General features: G+C 39.6%; 1 protein-coding gene across 5 annotated transcripts in view; it reads right to left on the bottom strand.

Moving 5' to 3' along the window:
- Positions 1-14,796, bottom strand: part of LOC124804742 (N-alpha-acetyltransferase 80) — a 139,412-nt gene extending 124,616 nt beyond the window's left edge. For 3 of the 5 annotated variants that reach the window (XM_047265052.1, XM_047265043.1, XM_047265076.1), the window contains exon 1: positions 14,388-14,793. The gene's annotated coding sequence lies outside the window, so the exon portion shown is untranslated. Of the gene's footprint in view, positions 1-14,387 lie in introns of all 5 variants that reach the window. The other 2 variants (XM_047265068.1, XM_047265060.1) reach the window with 2 other exon arrangements.
- Between the last annotated feature and the right edge of the window lie 3,534 nt (positions 14,797-18,330).

Genomic DNA, 18,330 nt, shown 5'->3' with positions numbered 1-18,330 from the left:
TAAGGCAATGGGCGGCATAGGAGGGGGCCTGCAGAAAGGGGAATAGCAGTTACAGCAGCATGGATGATCACATCACATCAGAGATGTCTCCCACGGACTTGATGATACAATCTGACAGAGAGGGAGCGAAGATGAGAGCAGTGGCATATAACAGCCAGTTGACTTTTCAAAGTGCCCAGCATGTTAGCTGGTCCACTAGGTGATGACAAGGAAGTGACGGGATGACTGGAAAGTGTTACTGTCACACTATTGTCTGTCACCAGCATGGTTCACGAGAATGATGGCGCAAGGTTTCTGGGTCCACTGAAGGCGTGAGAGTAACCTTCGAGAAATTTCTTCTTCTGCTCTTTTGCAACTTTTGGTGAGTGAGATTCTTGTGAGTGCCTAGCTGCTGTGGGTGTAGAATGGAGGAAGAGCAAAGCAGCCCTGGGCCTAAAGTCCACAACTCCTTCAGCCACTTATTGCTGTTGGGCCTCTGATCTGTGGATTTATGGAAAGCGGAAGCTTTGTCACCAGTAGAGACTGGAAGAGAGTGCTGCTTTTCCTGCTGAGTGTGGGGAGCGAATTCCCAAAGATAGTTCCTCAGGACCCATGTGAGGGGATGGTATTAGTAAGTTTGGTTTTGAAAAGTTGTTGTAGGTGGACTGACTGATGCAACTTTTGTATAATTTGTCAGCATATTGACTGGATGCACATGTCCATATAACAGGCAGTCAACTGATTCCCACTGTCTTTTCAAATAATGGCAATTGAGTGAATGTGAAGGATTGTGTTCCCTACAATTTACAGAAAAAGGTGTTTGGTCACAAGGACAACCACCGTGAAGTAACCTTCCACAGTTTCCACATTTTGGGTGCTGGGCAATGGGATGACACATATCCAATGCGTAAGCATTGGAAATGTCTCATGGATGGTAGTGTGTAAGGTTTCATGCCACACCTATATATCATAATTTTTACTTTTTATGGGAGGATATTTCCTTCAAAAGCTAAGATGAAAGCACCTCTATCTATAAGGTTATCTTCTGAACCTTTTTGTATGTGTTGGACAAAATGTATGTCTGAATGTTGTAGGTTAGCTTGCAGCTCCTCATTGATCTGGAGTGTAAGGTCGCTGTGAAAGATATCTTCTTGTACCATATTCAACGTTTTATGTTCCACTGATATGTCACTCAGTCTTTCACTTGTCTAAAATGCTTGAGACTGTACAGCATAGAAGGCTTTAATTAAAAGTGATCAGTTTCACAATCTTGCCAATGAATCAACTCCTCTAAATTTATCTTCTATTTGTTCCATGAAAAATCATGGCTTTGACACTGTGAAAGTATCTCCACCTGCTCTAGTACACACCACATTTTGAATAAATTGTTTCACTCCCAGTTTTCTGGCTTGTCTTGCTTCCCATGGGGTAGCCAGGGTATAGAAGGCAGTTAGATTGTAACTGTGCACATTGAAAGAGATATACCAACTTGCTGACACAGCCAGATCAGTAGAGCCATTATGTGGGTTTGTCTGATGTGTTATGTGCAAAATATCTGCCCTGAAACCACCTAAGTCAATTAGGGGCCCTCCTAATAAGTGGCACCCAGCTGCACCAAACGCATTTGGCACAATGACTGTTGCCAGGAGTCCTGATGCCCCAAGAAGACAGACATCTACTACCTGCCACGCATGGGGAACTAGCAGCTTGGGCGTCAGAAGTGTGATCCCTGTATTGTCAGGGGTCTACTGAAGGGGTACACAACAATCCCATCATGTTGAGTTGGTTACTGTGTTGGCTTTTAAGTGCACATAGAGTCTACACAGAGGATCTTTAACACAGTAGGTAGTTGGTATGTGATCAAAAGTATCCGGACACCTGGCTGGAAATGACTTACAAGTTCATGGTGCCCTCCATCGGTAATGCTGGAATTCTACATGGTGTTCGTCCACCCTTAGCCTTGATGACAGCTTCTACTATTGCAGGCATACATATGTTCAATCAGGTGCTGGAAGGTTTCTTGGGGAATGGCAGCCCACTCTTCACTGAGGAGAGGTATCGATGTTGGATGGTGAGACCTGGCTCGAAGTTGGCGTTCCGAAATATCCCAAAGGTATTCTATAGGATTCAAGTCAGGGCTCTGTACAGGCCAGTCCATTACAGGGATGTTATTGTCGTGCAACCCCTCCACCACAGGCCACGCATTAAGAACAGGTGCTCGATCGTGTTGACAGATGCTATCACCATCTCCAATTTGCTCTTCAACAGTGAGAAGCAAGAAGATGCTTAAAATATCCTGGCCTTTGCTGTGGTAGCGCCACACAAAACAATAAGGCGTGCAAGCCCCCTCCATGAAAAACACGACCACACCATAACACCACCGCCTCTGAATTTTATTGTTGGCACTACACACGCTAGCAGATGACGTTCACTGGGCATTCGCCATACCCATGCCCTGCCATCATATCGCCACATTGTGTACCATGATTTGTCACTCCACACAATGTTTTTCCACTGTTCAATTGTGCAATGTTTACACTCCTTACCCCAAGCGAGGTGGTGTTTTTTGGTATATACTGGTGCGATGTGTGGCTTATGAGCAACTGCTCGACCATGAAATCCAAGTTTTCTCACCTCCCACCTAACTATCATAGTACTTGCAGTAGATCCTGTCTGATGGCGTGGATAGATGTCTGCCTATTACACATTACGACACACTTCAACATTCGGCAGTCTCTCTCAGTCAACAGACGAGGTCGGCCTGTATGCTTTTGTGCTATACATGTCCCTTTATATTTCCACTTCACTATCACATTGGAAACAATGGACCTAGGGATGTTTAGGAGTGTGGAAATACTGTGTACAGACATGTGACACAAGTGACACCAAGTCACCTGACCACATTCAAAGTCCTTGAGTTCCACGGAGCACCCCATTCTGCTCTCTCACGATGTCTAATGACTACTGAGGTCGCTGATATGGAGTACCTGGCAGTTGGTGGCAGCACAATGCACCTAATACAAAAAACATATGTTTCCGAAGTGTCTGGATACTTTTGATCACATAGTGTATTTAAGGCATTCTTTCCCAATCAGTCCACACCAAAGAAAAAATTTTGAAAATTGAGGTTAAACCCAAAAGATGGCCAAAAAACTACTTCATCCAATATGTTGATGTAAAATAAATGGATAAAGATGTAAACAAAAGAAAGCAGGGCCTAGAGAAGTAGCCGGGTCAATACAAAAGGCCACCGCCATGAGAAAGAAAGTTAAGAGAAGTAGGGGTTGTTGTAAATAGGAGATTGCAGCACAGGAAAGAAAATAGATACTGCAACACCTTGGGGCCCCAGGCATGCCATACACGTACTCACGAAAGATCCATGAGGGGGAGGTTCCTAAAGTTACAGGAATAGGTTGCTTAAGCATTTTGAGAGCAGGATATTCCTTCCCACAATTCTCCCAATTGATCTAAGTCATTCATACACCCTCCCTGTGAGTGACTTTTCAAGTTTGTTCAACATCACATAACTGGAAAACGCCTGACAGATAAACTTACATTCCAGATCAAGTCTTGGATTTGAAACCTTTACATAAGTTCTGCATTCAAGTCTTGACGCAACCTACAACTTAAATCTGTCTGGAAGTTTCAAACAGGCACATACTCCACTGCGTGTTGAAAGATTCATAGTGAATCGTATCAATTTGTAACATAGTGTCTGATTGGGTAAATTCTAAAAGTTTATTAATAATGCTGCAAATCAGCACCACTGTTTATATGAAATCTCTCACTTTTGTTGACTTTCAATGTGAGCAGTTCACTGCCTTGAATCTAATCACAAAATTTACTACAGTCGCCCATAGAGTCTAAAGTCGGACTGCTTGCTATGTTTGCTTCTACATCTACATCTATACTCTGCAAACCAGCATGAAGTTCATGGCGGAGGATATGTCCCATTGTACCAGTTATTAGGTGGTCTTTCTTAAATGCCTCTTTGGGTGCTGTGATTTTTCTAATATTGTCCTCACAATCCCTATGAGTGATACGCTGGGTGTTGCAGTGTATTCCTTGAGACATCATTTAAAGCCAGTTCTTGAAACACTGTAAGTAGACTTTCTTGGAATAGTTTATCTTCAAGAGCCTGCCAGTTCAGTTTCTTCACCATCTCTGTGACACTCTCGCACTTGTTGAACAAACCTGTGACCATGTGTGCTGTCATTCTCTGTATACATTCAGTATTCCCTATTAGTCCTACTGGGTAAAGGTTCCATACACCTGAGCATATTCTAGAATGGGTCACATGAGTGACTGTAAGCAATTTCCCTTGTAGAGTGATTGCATTTCCCCAGTTTTCTACCAATAAACTGAAGCTTACTGCCTCCTTTACCCACTAATGCATCTATGTGATCATTCCATTTCACATACACCTACAAAGAATTACAGCCAGGTGTCTGTACAAGTTGAACAATTCTAAAGGTGACTCACTGATACTCTAATCATAGGATACTATGTTCTTTTGTTTTGTGAAGGGCACAGTTTTACTTTTCCAAACATTTAAAGCAAATTGCCAATCATTTCATCACTTTGAAATTTTATCAAGATTTGGCTGAATATTTATGCAGATACAGTCATGGTAGAAACTGAAATTCGAGAGTCACAGCACGACTAAAGAAGCCAAATCCCAATTGGTGCAACCTGTCACAAAGTGGCATATCATGTAGCAATCTGTTTTCTGAATTTTAGGGGGAACAATGCTACAATAATTCATGCTGAATTGTTGGAAATATATGGCAACAAAGCACTATCAGATATTACAGTGGCTGGGTGGTCCAGATGCTTCCAGCACTGTCAAACAAGTCTGGATGACAAAGGAGGCAGTGACAGACTATCTCTCTGTGAAGAACCAGGAAATACAAAAAAAAAAAAAAAAAAGTGAGGCTCTGGCACTTGATCATTCGTGTATTGCAATCAAGGCAACAGGGGGAAATGTAAACATCAGTCACATATAAGTTTTCAACATCTCGCATGACATATTGAATATTACAGTGTTCACAACCCCTTTTCTGCGACAGTTCACACTCAAGGAAAAGCCTGTAGAACTGAGGCAGTCACCTAATCACCATCCATGAATGCTGAGTAAATCACTATGACCACAAAGAAAAATGAGTAAAGTGGGCAATGGAAGTGTGTGGATTAATCACTGCTAAAAAAAGGCCAAGACCCAACCATCATAAGGTAAGGTAATGCTGAGTGTTTCTTTGGATTGCCTTGGTGTTGTGTTAACACGTTATTCTTGGAGATTATTCTAGAAAGTGGCAAACCATCACATGAGCCTACTACTGAAATCTCCTGATGAGGTTACAGGAGGCTTTCAAGATGAAGGGTCACTGGAAGCTGTCCAAGGGGGTGTTCTTGCTCCATGACAAAATCCCAGCTCATTCTGTACAGAGCGTACACTTCTTCTTTGGGCTACAAAATGTGTGCTCCCCCCCCCCCCCCCCCCCTTTCAAATTCTTGGGGCATGGCAGAATTGTGATTTGTTCCTCTTTACTTGGACTGCAGCATTTCCAGAATGACAATGAGACGATTTTCGAGGTGAAACCTTTCACAAACAGCCAGAATGTAGATTTCTACAACCTAGGTCTCCACCAAATTATCTTCAATTGGGAGGAATGTGCTGCATTGAGAGGTGCCCAAAAACCGTCATGATAGCATATGTGACAGTAACTTCCCAAACAAGCTCAAAGAGTACCTAATGGAAAAGGGATTTTACTGTATTAGAGTACCTACTTAATTAAATTAGTATATTATTATTATTCACATATGGGCCCAATACGACCATGCGAGGTACATCGAATCAAATTTGCTTTTGATGGTTGGCCTTCCTTTGCGTCCAAATTTGTTTAATCCTTTCAGAACGATTTCTTTCATCAGACCATGGTGTTCCAGTCCGTTCTCTTTTGTCTGAATGTTTTTCTATCTGTAACGTCTGCCTGAGTTATACCAACTACTTTAAGGTCCTCCTTAACTGCAGGGATCCATATAATGGGCTCAGTTTTGGCCTTACTTCTGTTTTTATAGAATTCTAGTATTTGTTTTGTCAACCTAGTGGCTGCCACTTTTTTAATGTGCCCATAAAATTCAAGTCTTCAGTTTCTCGTGTTACTGTGTATGTCTGTGTATTCTCCTATTTCGTTATTACTTCTCAGCCTGTCAGTTTCTCAATCAGTAATTTTGGGACCTACTATTTTCCTAATTATCTTTCTTTTTTTCTTTTGAATTTCTTCAATATACCCCTTTCTATTTAAAATAAAGTTCCCACTCCATAAAGATATTCAGGTTTGATTACAGTGTTGTAAAGCCTTAGTTTACGGAATTTACAAAGTGATTTTTTTGTTATAAATGTTGTTGTTGTTGTTGTGGTCTTCAGTCCTGAGACTGGTTTGATGCAGCTCTCCATGCTACTCTATCCTGTGCAAGCTTCTTCATCTCCCAGTACTCACTGCAACCTACATCCTTCTGAATCTGCTTAGTGTATTCATCTCTTGGTCTCCCTCTACGATTTTTACCCTCCACGCTGCCCTCCAATGCTAAATTTGTGATCCCTTGATGCCTCAAAACATGTCCTACCAACCGATCCCTTCTTCTAGTCAAGTTGTGCCACAAACTTCTCTTCGCCCCAATCCTATTCAATACCTCCTCATTAGTTACGTGATCTACCCACCTTATCTTCAGCATTCTTCTGTAGCACCACATTTCGAAAGCTTCTATTCTCTTCTTGTCCAAACTAGTTATCGTCCATGTTTCACTTCCATACATGGCTACACTCCATACAAATACTTTCAGAAACGACTTCCTGACACTTAAATCTATACTCGATGTTAACAAATTTCTCTTCTTCAGAAACGATTTCCTTGCCATTGCCAGTCTACATTTTATATCCTCTCTACTTCGACCATCATCAGTTATTTTACTCCCTAAATAGCAAAACTCCTTTACTACTTTAAGTGTCTCATTTCCTAATCTAATTCCCTCAGGATCACCCGATTTAATTTGACTACATTCCATTATCCTCGTTTTGCTTTTGTTGATGTTCATCTTATATCCTCCTTTCAAGACACTGTCCATTCCGTTCAACTGCTCTTCCAAGTCCTTTGCTGTCTCTGACAGAATTACAATGTCATCGGCGAACCTCAAAGTTTTTACTTCTTCTCCATGAATTTTAATACCTACTCCGAATTTTTCTTTTGTTTCCTTCACTGCTTGCTCGATATACAGATTGAATAACATCGGGGAGAGGCTACAACCCTGTCTCACTCCTTTCCCAACCACTGCTTCCCTTTCATGCCCCTCGACTCTTATAACTGCCATCTGGTTTCTGTACAAATTGTAAATAGCCTTTCGCTCCCTGTATTTTACCCCTGCCACCTTCAGAATTTGACACAGAGTATTCCAGTTAACATTGTCAAAAGCTTTCTCTAAGTCTACAAATGCTAGAAATGTAGGTTTGCCTTTTCTTAATCTTTCTTCTAAGATAAGTCGTAAGGTTAGTATTGCCTCACGTGTTCCAACATTTCTATGGAATCCAAACTGATCTTCCCCGAGGTCCGCATCTACCAGTTTTTCCATTCGTCTGTAAAGAATTCGCGTTACTATTTTGCAGCTGTGACTTATTAAACTGATAGTTCGGTAATTTTCACATCTGTCAACACCTGCTCTCTTTGGGATTGGAATTATTATATTCTTCTTGAAGTCTGAGAGTATTTCACCTGTCTCATACATCTTGCCCACCAGATGGTAGAGTTTGTCATGACTGGCTCTCCCAACGCCATCAGTAGTTCTAATGGAATGTTGTCTACTCCCGGGGCCTTGCTTTGACTCAGGTCTTTCAGTGCTCTGTCAAACTCTTCACGCAGTATCTTATCTCCCATTTCATCTTCATCTACATCCTCTTCCATTTCCATAATATTGTCCTCAAATACATCGACCTTGTATAAACCCTCTATATACTCCTTCCACCTTTCTGCCTTCCCTTCTTTGCTTAGAACTGGGTTGCCATCTGAGCTCTTGATATTCATACAAGTGGTTCTCTTATCTCCAAAGGTCTCTTTAATTTTCCTGTAGGCAGTATCAATCTTACCCCTAGTGAGACAAGCCTCTACATCCTTACATTTGTCCTCTAGCCATCCCCGCTTAGCCATTTTGCACTTCCTGTCGATCTCATTTTTGAGACGTTTTTATTCCTTTTTGCCTGCTTCATTTACTGCATTTTTATATTTTCTCCTTTCATCAATTAAATTCAATATTTCTTCTGTTACCCAAGGATTTCTATTAGCCCTCGTCTTTTTACCTACTTGATCGTCTGCTGCCTTCACTACTTCATCCCTCAGAGCTACCCATTCTTCTTCTACTGTATATCCTTCCCCCATTCCTGTCAATTGTTCCCTTATGCTCTCCCTGAAACTCTCTACAACCCCTGGTTCTTTCAGTTTATCCAGGTCCCATCTCCTTAAATTTCCACCTTTTTGCAGTTTCAATCTGCAGTTCATAACCAATAGATTGTGGTCAGATTCCACATCTGCCCCTGGAAATGTCTTACAATTTAAAACCTGGTTCCTAAATCTCTGTCTTACCATTATATAATCTATCTGATACCTTTTAGTATCTCCAGGATTCTTCCAGGTATACAACCGTCTTTTATGATTCTTGAACCAAGTGTTAGCTATGATTAAGTTATGCTCTGTGCAAAATTCTACAAGGCGGCTTCCTCTTTCATTTCTTCCCCCCAATCCATATTCACCTACTATGTTTCCTTCTCTCCATTTTCCTACTGACGAATTCCAGTCACCCATGACTATTAAATTTTCATCTCCCTTCACTACCTGAATAATTTCTTTTATCTCGTCATACATTTCATCTATTTCTTCATCATCTGCAGAGCTAGTTGGCATATAAACTTGTACTACTGTAGTAGGCATGGGCTTTGTGTCTATCTTGGCCACAATAATGCGTTCACTATGCTGTTTGTAGTAGCTAACCCGCACTCCTATTTTTTTATTCATTATTAAACCTACTCCTGCATTACCCCTATTTGATTTTGTATTTATAACCCTGTAATCACCTGACCAAAAGTCTTGTTCCTCTTGCCACCGAACTTCACTAATTCCCACTATATCTAACTTTAACCTATCCATTTCCCTTTTTAAATTTTCTAACCTACCTGCCCGATTAAGGGATCTGACATTCCACGCTCCGATCAGTAGAACGCCAGTTTTCTTTCTCCTGATAACGACGTCCTCTTGAGTAGTCCCCGCCCGGAGATCCGAATGGGGGACTATTTTATCTCCGGAATATTTTACCCAAGAGGACGCCATCATCATTTAATCATACAGTAAAGCTGCATGTCCTCGGGAAAAATTACGGCTGTAGTTTCCCCTTGCTTTCAGCCGTTCGCAGTACCAGCACAGCAAGGCCGTTTTGGTTAATGTTACAAGGCCAGATCAGTCAATCATCCAGACTGTTGCCCCTGCAACTACTGAAAAGGCTGCTGCCCCTCTTCAGGAACCACATGTTTGTCTGGCCTCTCAACAGATACCCCTCCGTTGTGGTTGCACCTACGGTACGGCCATCTGTATCACTGAGGCACGCAAGCCTCCCCACCAACGGCAAGGTCCATGGTTCATGGGGGGTTATTATAAATATTTTGCATTAATCTGAATGCAGTTGCTGTGTTTTGACAGCGAACTTCATTTGCAGCTTTTTCCAGTCTGTTTTCTTGTATAATTTCCCCCAAGTATTTAAATTGAGAAACCCTTTTTGTTTTTCCATACTTCGCCTTCAAAAACTTTGGTGCTTGTTTGTTGCATGTCAAATAACCCCCACACCCCCTTTTTTTAAAAAATGATATCTGTAGACCTTTTTCCACAGCTTCTTTATGAATTTCAATTTGTTTTTGAGCTGTGGTAATATCCCTATTGAAAACTGCCAGATCATTTGCAAAGGCAAGGCAGTCTACTCTAATATTACTTCTACTTAACTCCTAACTTGATTGATTATTTAATTGGATGGATTAAAAATAAACTCACCAAGTGGTGGCATAACACGCACATGAAAGATTGTTGTGATTGGTAAGCTTTCAGAGCCAGTGGCTCCTTCAAGCAGAAGGGTTGGAGGAGGAGGTTAGTGTTTAACGTCCTGTCGACAATGAGGTCATTAGAGATGGAGCACAAGCTCGGATTAGGGAAGGGTAGGAAGGGTAATTGGCCATGCCCTTTCAAAGGGAGCATCCTGGCATATGCCTGAAGCGATTTAGGGAAATCACAGAAAACTCATGGAAAACCTGAATCAGGATTGCCAGAAGCAGGTTTCAACCGTCGTCCTCCCGAATTCGAGTCCAGTGTGCTAACCACTGTGCCACCTCGCTCTGTTACAGAAAGGTTGAAGGGGAAGGAAGAAGGGTGAAGGAAAAGGAATGGAGAGGTCTAGGAACAGGGGTAGATTTCGGGAAAGTTATCCAGAGCTGCGGACTTACCGTACGGGATGAGAAGGATAGACTGATTGAACAATCAGTCTTTTCTTCTCTCGTGATCTGTGGTTCTGGGTGACTTTCCCAAAAATCTACCCCTTTTCCTTGACCTCTCCAGACCTTTACCTAAACCCTTCTCCTTTCGAGCCTTCTGCCTGAAGGAGGAGCCACTGGCTCCAAAAGCTTGCCGAGTATATTTTTTATCTATCCAAGTAAATAATTTTAACAATAACTGGTCGTTTTTGTTGTTATAACTTGATTGATTGATCTATATTTTGACTCGAATTTTTCCAAAACACAGTTAAACAGTAATGGGGAGAGTCCATCTCCCTATCTAACACCAGTCTTTACATCAAATGGTTCTGAAATTTCTCCCATTAATTTAACTTTTGAGCTAGTGTTGGTTAAGGTTTCCTTACTCAGTGTTAGAGTTTTATTATCTAGCCCTTGTAACCTTTAAAATTTGGTAAAGAGATTCATGACCAAGTCGTAGGCCTTTTTAAAATCCAGAAATGTACATACAATATTGTAACTAGAAATCTTTTGGTGCCTACGGATTAGTTTTAAATTAAGAATTTATTCCAGAAAGGATCTGTTTCGTTTAAAGCCTGCTAGGTGTTTACCAATTCTAGGTTCTAACTTTTCTGGGGCTCGATCAATTAGACACTGCAAGAGAATTTTGTATGTGACCGGGAGAAGAGTGTGTCCTCAATAATTATTAACACCAGTTCTATCCCCTTTTTTAAGCAATGGATGAATTAGGACAATTTTCCAGTCCTCACAGTCATAATCTGTTTGTTTCGATTTCATCAGGTTCTTTAGAGTTAGGGTTGGTGTTATTAGTTTGCTACGGTTGGAATTTATTCGCTGGTTCTGGGCAGTTCAATAGTTTTTCAAAATAATTAGTAGGTACCTTACAATTTTCCTGCTTGTTGAGAGCCAAACTGCCATTTTCATTTTTGAAGTAAAGAATTTGAGGTTGGTAATGTATCAGCTTTGTTCTGGATGTTTTATAAAGTTTCTTGTATTGTTCTTTTGGAAGTCTCTTTCAATTTCTAAAAGTTGGATATTTTTGTAGTTTCTGCTAGTCTGTCAGATTAATTTAGATGTATCTTTTCTTACACTTAGAAAGGTGTAACATGGTTATTGTTTTGTTACTATTCCAATTTCTGAATGCCTCATGCCTATACTTACCTGCTGTCTCACAATCCACGATCCATCAAGGGTGTTTTTGTTTCTTTCAATGAGAAATTAAATTTTCTCTCTTAGGCTTTGCCAATTGTTGTATTGTTTTTTGTAAAGTTCACTTGTTAGAGTTGGTGTTATTTTAGCAGTGTCAAATTTTGGGATAACATATTTAATTTCGAAGAGTTTTTAAGTTTGAAGTTTCACTTTTATTCGCATCAAATAATGGCCAGAATCAATGTTAGCACCTTTCCTAACTAGGATATTTAAAATTTCTTTGTAGTTTGGGTATGAAATTGCTACATGATCAATTTGAAATGCTCCATTAAATGTACTCCATGCCTACCAAGTGCTTTTGTTTAGAACAGTTATTTTTAAAATGTGTTGACATGATTTTAAGGTTATAATTTTTGCACATTTCAACAAGTCTTTGGTTATTTTATTTTGTCCATTTATCGGCAGGAAACCAACCCACTGTTTTCTCATTTTTTTCTCTTTACCTACTTGAGCATTAAGATCACCCGTAAAAATTTTAACATGATTTGATTCTCTTTTTTTATCCTCACTGACTGGCATTAATTAAAGTGTATGCTTTATTTAGTATATATTGTTATTTATAAAATCAATTATGTTGGCGGGTGTAATAAAAATGATTGGTCCTTGTAAGTGATGAATGTTTCCTGTTCTTGACATATCCTATATTATACATACACTCACAACATAAACCTGTAGGATCAAATTGAACTGAACTGAATTTTATTTGAGCCTGTAAGATTACATTGTGTACAGTAAATGTACGTGTAACATAGGACATGTCAAAGTAGTAACATTTCATTATCACTTATTTTTCTACCCCTTTAGCTTACATTTTCACATCACTGATAATAACAATATATACAAATTTAATGGCATAAACATTCTGCAACACTGTAAAATTCTTTTTCAATGAGATAGACTTCAAGTTTCTTTGGAAAGTCATTGTCAAGTACACTATCTTGCAGGTTTTTAGGCAGACTTCTTAGTAGTCTGACACCAGAGTAATGGGGTCCTTTTTCTAGCATTGCCAGTCCATGGGGTATGCTCCATACTTCATTCTTCCTTCTTGTATTGTGGGTATGTACACTAGCGTTTGTAATCCAGTCCTCACCACCTTTTGTGATGTACATTATTGTTTTGTATATATACAATGATGAAAAAGTTAAAGATACCTAACTTCCTGAAACAGTTTCAGAAAATTCAGTTCAGTTCACTTCAATTGAATCTGTAGACAGGAACAAACACCATCAACTAGTTTTATGGTGGCAGCTTAATTTTTTTTTTAAGCTGACAACTAAAATTTTATGACAACCTCTCAGAATCAATATTATGCTTTTCACATGACTCACATCAAGACATACAACAGACGCACATTCACCTTAAGCTGTGGGCTCGTGTCCTCGGACAGCAATGAAATTTGCTTTTATGTCATTAGTTTTTGTGTAAGTGGGTGGTTTTTTCCTCCCCCCCCCCCCCCCCCCGTCCAGTTATATCTAGCCCTCATGGCCAAACAATACAGAAGAGCAAAAGTAACAGTCATCACTGATGAATACTGCTCACATGTTCATTTGGTTGGCTGTATTCAAAGTTTTTGAGCTAGAATGGGTGATGTAGTTCCTGGGCCATTGGGTAGACCACTTACAACTCGGATAATAAAATTAAAAATCCACATTGAAGGCCACAACAGTATGGTTATCCTGTAGCTGCACTACATAAAAGAGGTTGGGTTTATTTTCTTTATACTACTACTCTACTTGCTCCCACTGCCTCTTTCCCCTACAACTGGGCTAAAAAAATGTGTATCCATTTCATACAATGTAAACTGACTTGCAGAACTTTCTTTGGCAATGTTGCAGTAACAGTAAGAGGATTGTATAACAGTAATGAATGATAATTGCAGTGAACAAGGGGTTATATTACATCATCCATTTTTAGTGTTAAAGAAAATAGAACTTGCTGTTACACTCGAATCAGCTGAAAATGTTTTTATTTTGCTGAAATAAGCTAATTTTATTTCAATTTGGTGTACACATTCATAAAAAATGAGCATCAAAATTAAGTAGCAAAACTAATGCCACTCCTTTTTTAGTGCATGATAAAACTACACTAAGTATGAAGCAATATTTAAACATTGGTGTATGTAGCAAATTAGTATTGATTACTGGTATCACATTTGCAAGAGCTGAGGGATGCCGACTTGCATTTTTCAAGGACACAAATGGCAATACACAAGACCTAATGTAGAGGCAGGGTACCGGTATCATTATGGCTCTGATAGCCTAAAGGACATACGAGTTGTGTGTGAATATGAATAAACAGTATAAAACTAGCTTTAGAACTAATTAAACTTGTAAATGTGCAAGCATGTTTACTGACATTCAATTATTTTATTGTTGTATTAAGCTGACATATCTAAGGTTAGTATATATTGGGGTGTAAATAAGTAAACAATTAACTAACTTGTGTGAAAAACCACACAATGCAAAGCAGAGAAGGTTCAAGACTAACATGAAATTCGAAATTTAGCAGTATTTTTAAATGTACAATTTGTTTAACTCTTACACAAAGAAATTATTGATATGATTTGTAATTCAATACACTATGAAACTCTGAACACTATACCCTCGGGACACAACCAATGTGTATTAACGAAAAAGAAAAATACCTGTCTGCCAAGACTCCTCATTTGCTACGACATACCAACTCAGATCTAAACACATGTTGAGAACTCGATTCGGCAGCACATCGTAACGAAAATGTTTCCTGCTTTATTTGCTAATGTCTAACACTTTACACCAAAAGTAGCAAAAACTTCGCGGATGAAGACGTTGATCAAGTTACAGCCAATTTTAGCCTTCAGATATTGTACACGCAAACTGATTTTATCACTTAGATCTTCTTATAAAATGAAATATATTCCTACGTTTGGTAAGGTTCCTTTATTTATTCACCTATCCAAAATATTCTCTTCTTTTACAATCTTTGAATCTTTCTTCTTTTAGGACACACATTCGCTTTCAAGCCCGTATTACACGATGCGCGAAAGCGTAAGCCTATGCACCAGCGCCCCTAGCGCGCATACCTGTAACTCCATAGTGGATCACGTCCGACCTATTACATCGTCCACGCGGGATATACCTAGTGCGCATGCGCAGCAGCAGACGATACGCGCGCGGAAAGAAAACGTAAGTGTGTGCTGTCTTGTAAAGTCGTCCGTTCTACCGCGAGCAACTCAGGAACGAGTGTATGATACACTGGATACTTTCAAATTATTTCTGTGAGCTCAAGGTTCGTATTTAATAAGAAATTGTTTTTTTATCGTTATTTACTAAGTAATTGTTTTCTCTTACATAGGTTCAACTGTTCTGAATTACAGACTCACTATATTTATGTTACGACACTTGACTACACTGGTATATGTATATCGAAATTTACATTTATACAGCATATTACACATGGAAGATCCACTTGTTTTTGAAGCTATTGCCCTGGCAGTGGCAGTAAATCTTCAGATTAGGGCAGACGGCGACGAAAACGAAAAGCCAGGCGTTGTTGGTTTCGACCCTGGCTGAAAAGAAGGGACGAAGGCAGGGGAATATATTCACTTTTAATGAAAGAACTGAGGCCCGAAGATCCGCAAGAATTTTGGAACTTCGTTAGGATGGACATGGTCTGTTTCGAGAAGCTGCTGTCTATGATAGAAGATAGAATCAAAAAGTGTGACACAGTCATGAGGGAGGCTATCTCACCTTCTCGAAGGTAAGAATTGTATGTTTATACGTTTTGTGATCATACCAACCAAGATGTTCATTTCGTTACATGCCCTGTTACGTTGCAGGCTGGCAGTAACATTACGGTTCCTGGCGACTGGGGAATCTTTTAAGAGTCTGGCTTTCAGCCACAGAATTGCACAGCCTACCATTTCAAAAGTTATTGTGGATGTATGCACTGCAATTTGCGAAACTTTAAAGGACCAATACTTAAAGGTACATTTGTGTTATTTTTTCGAGTTTGGAAGATATATATATATATATATATATATATATGTGTGTGTGTGTGTGTGTGTGTGTGTGTGTATGTATTTATTTATTGTGCCATTCAGACAGTAATTAAGTATATAACATTACAGGCACCATCAACAGAAGAAGAGTGGAATAAAATTGCCAAAGAATTTGATGAACTGTGGCAGTTCCCAAACTGCATTGGTAAGCCACAGAATTAAGTTACATAATATGGAGAAAATCTGACAATAATGAAATGTATTTAAAATGCTTTTAATGAAGTATATCAGACTCAGCTTTAGGCAGCTTTTTATCTCCCACACTGCAAGTCTATGTACTGCTATATAAAACTACTTACTTTTATTTTCAGGTGCAATGGATGGGAAACACACAGCATTTGCCCCACCACGAACTGCTGGCTCAGCATACTTCAATTATAAAAAGTTCCACAGTGTTGTTTTACTAGCTATTGTGGATGCTAGGTACCGATTCTCTTTGATTGACATTGGGTGCAATGGAAGAGTGAGTGATGGTGGGGTGTATGCAAACAGCCTGATCAGCAGTGCACTTCGGGAAAACTGGTTGAAGGTACCACAGCAAAAATCACTTCCTCGCACAAACATTGAAGTGCCATATGTGATTCTTGCTGATGATGCATTTCACCTGGAGCCATATACCATGAAACCCTATAGAGACTGCCAGAACCAGAAGTCCAAACAGATTTTTAACTACAGATTGTCAAGAGGAAGGTGAGTAGTGGAAAACACTTTCGGAATTCTGGCCAACCGCTTCAGAGTTCTTCTCAGTACAATGCGACTACCTGTTGAGAAAGTGGAATTAATTGTTCAGACTTTATGCATACTGCACAACTACTTGATTGAAGAGGCAGACACCACATATGTGACAGCTGCTGATACAGAAAACACAGACTTGTGCATCATAAACAATGGTTCCTGGCGAGGAGAGAAATCTCTCTAGCATACCCCAGCAGAGTGGAAATCGCACGTCACTGTGTGCCAGGGAAGTGCGCGAAAAATTTTGTGAATTCTTTAGTACAACAGGTTATGTTTCATGGCAGTGGGAAGCCGTTAAGAATTACAACTTTTAACAGTAGTAATTTACAAAAGGCAATCTTTTATTTATAAATGACTCATCAATGTAATGCAGTGCCTTAACTTTAAAATCAGTTACAGATTTCTTTATGTATGCCATCCATGATACATTTCGTGACATTCAATTTCACGTCAGCCTTAATTGCTGGATTTTTAAATTTCTTCAATTCAGCAGCAACATACTGACCAAACTTGTCATCTTCATTACTGCCACTAATTGAAACTCTAATGTCTCTTAAGACTGACAATGTTGAGGTGGCTAATTCATCCTCAGTGTCCTTCCTACGCCTCTTTCTGGCTGAAGCATAAGGCTGCTCACTTAGAGGTGACGGTGTTGACACAGGTGTACTTCCGTCTGACAATTCCATAGTAAATATGTCTTGAGAGTACTGGAAATAGAAAACTGATATAGATATTGTAATACGTATGTAGCACAATACTAACATTAAAGTTGTTATGTAAACTACAGTGGTCTGTTTAAAGTTCTCTGTGTAAAATATAAGTGATGGAGGTAACCTGTATGAAAGTGAAGTACTATTTTGTTGGAGCAAATATATACAATACAATCAAAGTGTTACATTCTTTTGGTCAAGAGAGCTTCATGGCTAATGAACTGTCATTGAAATACATGAGAATACTGTTTATGCACTTACATTGCTGTTGTCATCTTCAATATATCCATCATTTACTATGGTCTCTTCAGTAACTGTGGTCACCTCAGTATTCTGAAATAGTTGATGTGTTATTCACTTGTTGCAATTACTATTTACAACTTTTATTTAAATGTAGGTAAATACTTACACAAGGGTCATTGACAGTGGTCGTGCTAGATGGATTTGATGAGCGTGACTGTGGTATCTGAAATATTAAAGGCCCATGTTAGTCTATAGCAGATTGTGAACCTCTCATAACACTGAAAAATACGAATACACATGGTAGTATTAAAGCGTGATTTGTTTTCCAAAATACCATTCACTAATATAAGCATATATACTACTTGAGCTGGAATATCCATCTACAACCTGAAATCAGAATAAGCTGTCTTACAGAAAGCAGAATTCCTACAAAGGAAGGCAACAAAATGTTCGTACTTACCATAGGGCTTAGTGGTGGGCAGGAAATCGCGTATCTGTTAGAAATCACAGAGACTGAGAAGTCACAGATATCACAGTAGCAACTTTACAGAATCTAACTGCGATTTTAGTCACAGTTAGCAGTCTCAAGTAGTATTTCACATTCAAAGACGTGAGCCATCTATTGGTCGAATTTAGCACTGCTTTCTGCGATTTCAGTGACAAGTCGCAACTAGCACATAAAAAGCGCCGTTAACAGTGGCATCTGTTGGCCAAAGTTCGTACTACGACCATCTCTGCGGTACGCTATGGAGTCCAACTGCGATTTCCGTGACAAGTCGCAACTAAGAGTCGCAAGTAGCAACTAAAGCCCGGTCCACACGCAACGATCTGTCTGCGCAGACATCGGCGCAGATGTCTGT

Source organism: Schistocerca piceifrons, chromosome 1 (genome assembly GCF_021461385.2).
Source record: "Schistocerca piceifrons isolate TAMUIC-IGC-003096 chromosome 1, iqSchPice1.1, whole genome shotgun sequence".
NCBI classification, from domain to species: Eukaryota; Metazoa; Arthropoda; class Insecta; order Orthoptera; family Acrididae; genus Schistocerca; species Schistocerca piceifrons.
The sequence above is the reverse complement of the archived record's forward strand: the minus strand, read 5'-3'. Positions and strand labels throughout refer to the sequence as shown.